This window comes from Miscanthus floridulus, chromosome 2, assembly GCF_019320115.1.
Source record: "Miscanthus floridulus cultivar M001 chromosome 2, ASM1932011v1, whole genome shotgun sequence".
Taxonomy (NCBI): domain Eukaryota; kingdom Viridiplantae; phylum Streptophyta; class Magnoliopsida; order Poales; family Poaceae; genus Miscanthus; species Miscanthus floridulus.
This window is the reverse complement of record NC_089581.1, coordinates 134608576-134614933: the sequence shown is the minus strand read 5'-3', so window position 1 is coordinate 134614933 and position 6358 is coordinate 134608576. Positions and strand designations below refer to the sequence as shown.

The 6358-nt window shown below is 49.7% G+C and overlaps 1 pseudogene; it reads left to right on the top strand.

The window, feature by feature from the left end:
* The first annotated feature begins 1682 nt into the window (after positions 1-1682).
* Positions 1683-3060, top strand: LOC136537108 (uncharacterized; annotated as a pseudogene).
* The last annotated feature ends 3298 nt before the right edge of the window (positions 3061-6358 follow it).

Below are 6358 nucleotides of genomic sequence, written 5' to 3'. Positions count from 1 at the left end.
GTACTAAAGAAGTCATCCGGTGATGTCAATAGTACCTAAAAGTACAGAAAGGGATTGGCAAACCCAATTCTCGTCACAAGGGTAGGCTGGCTGGGAAGGGCACCAGTGGTAGAAAAGTATTCATCGACCATGATTACAAAGAGGTGAGTCGAGCGCATTATAGTATCTTGCAGAGTACATAACTAATGCAACCGTATATTGATGAACACTTGGCTATTATTATGGTGAAGAGAAATGGTCATTCGGATGATTGAATCATGAAACAGCACAAGCAATGACTAACTACATGGTTGAAGGACCAAAACATACCACCTGGAGAAACCATAGACTCTATTACCATCAGTAGGTTGGCGGAGGGGCCATCGAGACAAGTGACATCCACTACTACAGGAATCAATTTGCGTAGCGTGGCCAAAATGGGCTCCGTGGCGGGCACCTCTTTTGCCCGCCACGGTTAACCGGTGGCCGGCCAGTGAGGCCGGCCACCGAGGCGCCCGCTGCTAGAAAATGGTTTACGGCGGCGGGCCACCTTATTTGCCCGCCGCAGTAAATCGTTATTTACCACGGCGAGCAGTATGAATCACCTGCCGCGGTTAATACGATGTACCATAGCGGGCTCTTTAAACTGCCCGCCACAGTAAAGAGTTCATTTCCTGCGGCGGGCGCTTTATATTGCCCGCCGCGGTAAAGCTTGTACAAATAATCACCGCCGCCCCTTCGTCTTCTCCACGGGTCTTCCTCTCTCTCTCAAACTCATGGGGGAGGTTTTGCCCTAAAATTTGAAGAAACTTTTGATTCGAGTTGAAGGGCTTGGATTTGAGGGAGGAGGACATCATAAGAGGTTCATAAAGGCTCCCCCTCTCTCCTTCGATCATCTCTCTCTATTTCCATCACCTAGAGTTCTCTCTAAATCTAGATCTAGATCTAGATCAATTTTAATGGAAAAATGATGTCATGTATTTCTTTAACCTTAGATTCATCATAGATGCATGCTTCATCTTTCACATCGTTATTTCCTCTCTTTTTCATGATTTTGGACGTAAAAATCATCAATTTCTCCTAATTCTTCTTTATTTGTTGATTGTGACGGATAATGTTCGCAGGTATGATGGATAGGTCGGAATGGATGTACCGGATCGATAGAGTGAATGATCCGCGGTACCTGAAAGCTCACCGTGAGAGACTGAAGCGGATGACAACCATATGTCCATGTTCTTGTTGCAAGAACCTGAAAGCCCACCGAGACAGCGAGGTGCAAACTCATTTGATCATGTATGGTTTCGTCGAGGGCTACATCGTCTGGACATTTCACGGCGAAAGAGTTGGTGCGAGTGGCGGTGCATCTGGAGTGAGCTCTTCGACGCCGACGACGACAGCACCATCGGTGAATAAAGATCCTTTAGGAGCACCTGGCTCCTCATCATCTTCAGCAGCAGCTGCGCCAGCCGACAGTGACAACAGTTGTCGTGATTACATCATGGTGGATGATCTAATGCAAGACATGGCTGACGAAGCCGGCGATGGTGGGGATGGTCAGGATACTGTGAGCCAACCCAAGGATGTGCAGCTTGTTGAAGATCTAGTCAAACATTTCGATGAAGACGACGTTGTGTTGGGTTGCCCAAAGTGGTTGGAGAATTTCAGAGAGTTAAAGCAGGCGGCAGTTGATCCTCTCTATAAGGATGGCGGTGATTGTCCAAAGGAGTGCATGGCGCTCCGTTTTAACCTCCATATGTTGATGTTGAAGGCTCGTCATGGTTGGTCTGACACTAGCTTCAATGAGTTCTTAAGCTACCTTGCCACCACGTACCCAACGGCTAACAAGGTGCCCGCCAATACTTATCGAGCCAAGAAGCTGATCTAGCCAGTGGCGATGAAGCTTAGAAAGTTTGATGCATGCCCTAACCACTGCATCCTGTATCGGGGCAATGAGTATGAGAATTTGATGAGTTGTTCGCACTGTGGCTTTAGTCGGTACAAGAAAAATGCTAGTTGTCGCGTGGATGCAGAAGACGAGGGAGGCTTGCGGGGTGGTCGGAAGAAGAACAAGAAGGGGGCAAAGAAGAGCAGTGTGGCCAAACAGATCTCGGCTCAGCAGGACGATGAAGAAGAGGGTTACACGCACAGGAAAAGTCCAGCACTATCGGTGTGGTACCTGCCCGTGACCGATCGCCTACGTGCAATATTTGGGAACCCGAACGATGCCAAGCTTATGTCCTGGCATGCATCAGCTGACCGCCTGAACGACGATGGCAAGCTACAGCACCCATCCGATGGCAAGCAGTGGAAGGATTTCGACGAGGCCTACCCGGAGTTTGGCAAGGAGCCTAGGCATGTTAGGTTCGCACTAAGTACCAACAGGATGAACCCGTTTGGTGAGCTTAGCAGCTCGCACAGCACTTGGCCCGTCGTGCTCACCATGTACAACCTACCTCCCCATCTATGTCAGAAGCGTAGGTACCTTATGCTGACCATGCTTATCTCCGAACCGAAGCAGCCCGGCAACGATATAGATGTGTTCCTGGAGCCGTTCATGGAGGAAATGAAGATACTATTTGATGTTGGGGTCTAGATGGTGGATGCATCCCGCAAGGAGAAGTTCACACTAAAAGCAATCATCTTTGTCACCATCACCGATTACCCCGGTCTCTTCTCACTGTCGGGGCAGATCAAAGGGAAGACCGACTGCGTAATTTGCATCGACAGGACCTGCTACACTTACCTTAAGGGATCCAATAAGATGGTGTACACGAGGCACAGACGGTTCCTCACAAAAAATCATAGGTATAGAAGAAGTATTATGAACAAATACTTTGACAATCAGGATGAGCCGCAGCGTGATCAACCGACGTAGACTAGTTGGGGGACAAAGGTGTATGAGATGGTCAAGGACATGGATCAGGTGGAGTTTGGAAAGAAGAAGAAGCCGCCTGAAGAGGGGAGCAAGCAGATAAGGAAGCGAAAGCGGGACCAGACGGAGGAAGTCCCCGCCGCTGTTCCTTTCAAGAAGAAGTCAATTTTCTTCAAGTACCTGTCGTATTGAAAAACACTGAATACACCCCATGCATCGACTGCATGCACCTGGAGAAAAATGTCTTCGAAAGCACGATCGGTGTCCTGCTGGACATCAAGGGCAAGACAAAGGATGGTATCAAGTCACGGACGGATCTTGTCAATCTGGGCATCAGGCCGGACCTTCACCTGGGACCGCCTCAGAATGGTAAAGTCGATATCCCGGGTGTGGCCTGCAACCTAACGCAAGACGATAGGATGGCTTTTCTTAAGTTGCTTAGGGGTATCAAGGTGCCGACTGGTTTCTCTTCCAACATTAAGAGCCTGGTCTCCATGAAAGACCTCATAATGACTGGCTACAACTCACATGACTGCCACATCATGCTGACGGTGTTCCTACCAATTGCGATTAGGGCTATTCGTCCAAAGTACGTGAAGATGGTCATCACATGGATGTCATACTTCTTTAATCGCATCACCCGGAAGGTCATTGATAAGGCTGAGCTGCCTGCCCTGAAGGAGTTCATCGTGGAGACCCTTTGCCAGCTCGAGATGTGCTTTCCACCATCTTACTTTGATATTATGCCACACCTAATGATGCATATGGTCGATCAGATCCATCAACTAGGCCTCGTGTAACTACACCAAATGTGGACGTGTGAGCGATTCATGTCCACCCTCAATAGATACATCCATAACCGCACTTACCTAGAGGGCTCTATGATCGAGGCATACACAACGGAGGAGGCCGTGAACTGGTGTATGAGGTACATAAGAGATGGGAGGGTGATTGGGCTGCCTGTCCATCACCATGAAGGCAAAACCTCAGGGATGGGGTGCACAGGCCAAAAAGTGCGCACCCATGTGGCAAACCGAATGGTGCAAGAAGCTCATTACAGCATCCTTCATCAGTTAGTGAGCATGGAGAAATATATTGAAAAGAACCTGGAAGAGATCCGCGCCGCTAATGATGGACAACGCATGGAGGCATGGGTCCCGAACCATCACAAGAGCAATTTCATAGAGTGGCTCAAAGAGCAACACATACCCCTTGAAGGATGCCCTGATGAAGAAACGGAGACCGTTAAGAGGCTTGTGTTAGGCCCATCTAGCCAAATCACCACGTGGCAAGGGTATGACGTCCAGGGCTATAGGTTCCACACGAAAGACAAGGACAAGAAGAGCTCGGCACAGAACTATGGTGTTCGATACGAGGGCGAAGAAGAGTACACAGGCCAGAGGAGGCAATACTAGGGGCAAGTCGAAGAAATATGGGAACTTGACTATGTCCAGAATCTACGCATAACCGTCTTCCATTGCCAGTGGGTCAAACCGAATGCGGTTGCAGTGGACAGTTATGGGCTAACCACCGTGGACCTCAAAAGTATCGGCTACAAAGATGACCCGTGGGTACTAGCAACCAATGTCGCACAAGTGGCCTACTATATATATGCAGAGGACCCAAAAAGGCATGTGGTTGTGTTTGGAAAGCAGCGGATTGTGGGAGCTGATGGGGTGCAGAGTCCCGAACAATACAACAACTACGCAGAGCTCGAGCTTTTTACCGATCATCCAAAGAAGATCAAGGCCGTCGAGGACCGATTCAACAAGTCCAGGATGATGCCGTGGGCCCGCCCCGATGGTGAGAAGAGGACGGTGAAAGCACCTGCACCAAAATGATTTATGTATCCCAGAGACATATATATATATAAATATATGTAATAATGTAGTGGACTCTATATGTATCCTAGAGACATATATGTAATAATGTATCCCAGAGACTCTATATGTAACAATCCCAGATACTCTATATGCACGCATCAATCTACTACCACTACTCTACTACTACTACTAGTACTACTACTTGCTCTACTACTACTACTACTCGCTCTACTACTCTAATACTACAACAATCTACTACTGAATCTACTACTACTACTACTCAATCTACTACTCTAACTGATGCTACTGAAATCCTGAAATATTGAACTACTACTCAATGCTACTGAACTGCTGCTACTGAAATCCTGAACTGATGCTACTCAATGCAATCTTTACCGTGGCGGGCATATAACAGAGCCCGCCACGGTTAATAGATTAACCGCGGTGGGCAACGTAACCGCCCGCCGCGGTAAACATTTCCTGCGGCGGGCTGTTACGTTGCCCGCCGTGGTTAATCACAACCCATATAAGCCGTCTCCACCCTCAAAATTCTAAGTCTTTCGCGCGGTTCAGTTTGACCCCGAAGGGCTGCCAAAATCTCACGCCGCCGCCGCCATCTCCACCGCCGATTGAGCTCCTCCGCGCACCAACCCCCGCCCCCGTTCTCCTCCCTGTGCCCGGTCTGCGCCCCTGTCCTCCTCTCCCTTGCCCGCGCCCCACCCCCATGCTCCTCCGATGCCCCGTCACCGGAACCCTAGCGTCGGCCACTGAGAAGTCTCGCGCCGCCACCGAGCTCCTCCACGTTGGGCCCCGTCCCCAGAACCCTTGCTCCGGCCGCTGAGCTCCTCTGCGCTGGGCCCTGTCCCCGGAACCCTTGCACCGGCCGCCGACACCGAGGGCCGCTGTCGCCCCCGCTGACCTTGGTCGACCACACCGATGCATTTTGTGCTTTTTTCTCAATAATTCATCAGGTAATTTTGTGCTTTTTTGAGTCCTATCCTCTCCTCTGATAACACATGCATGGTATTGGTATGTATGGTCATGGAGTTGGAGTGGATAGGAGGAGAGTTGTTGAGGGAGGCAAAGCAATCAGTCCTACAGTACAATTTTTAGAGAGAAGGGAAGGGGAAGGAGGGACAAGGACATGCATGAGCTTGCTGCTTTGCCTACCTCTCTTGCTTGTCATTGGCAGTTTGGCATTGCCAATTGCCATGATGGCTGGGCTAGGGGCATATGAGCAGTCCTTTTACTCATAGCATAGGCCGTGCCATTTGATGTATGCCCCTCATCTGGGATCTCATTTGGGGTGAAATTTGCCATCCCCATCGACACTGTGGTCCACGGCGAAGTCCATATGATCCATGAGGTGGGACTAGAGGGAAACCCATTATCGCCACCCACGGTCCTTGCCAAGTTCAGCAACCAGGTGGCATGTATAGTCAAGGACAAGGTGGAGATCACTTGGGAGGAGTGGAACAATGTCCCGGTCGACTACAAGACACATATCTGGGGTGAGGTGACGAGGAGCTTCCATTATCCCGAGGACGCCGATCTGAACAAGTGCAGGGAGTGGGTCATGCACGTGGCAGGAAGAGCCTTTAGAAACTTCAAGTCCATGCTGACCAGGTACTACCTGAAGCTAGGCAAGTCACCCTGTGTCAAATACACTATGGTGAAGGAACAT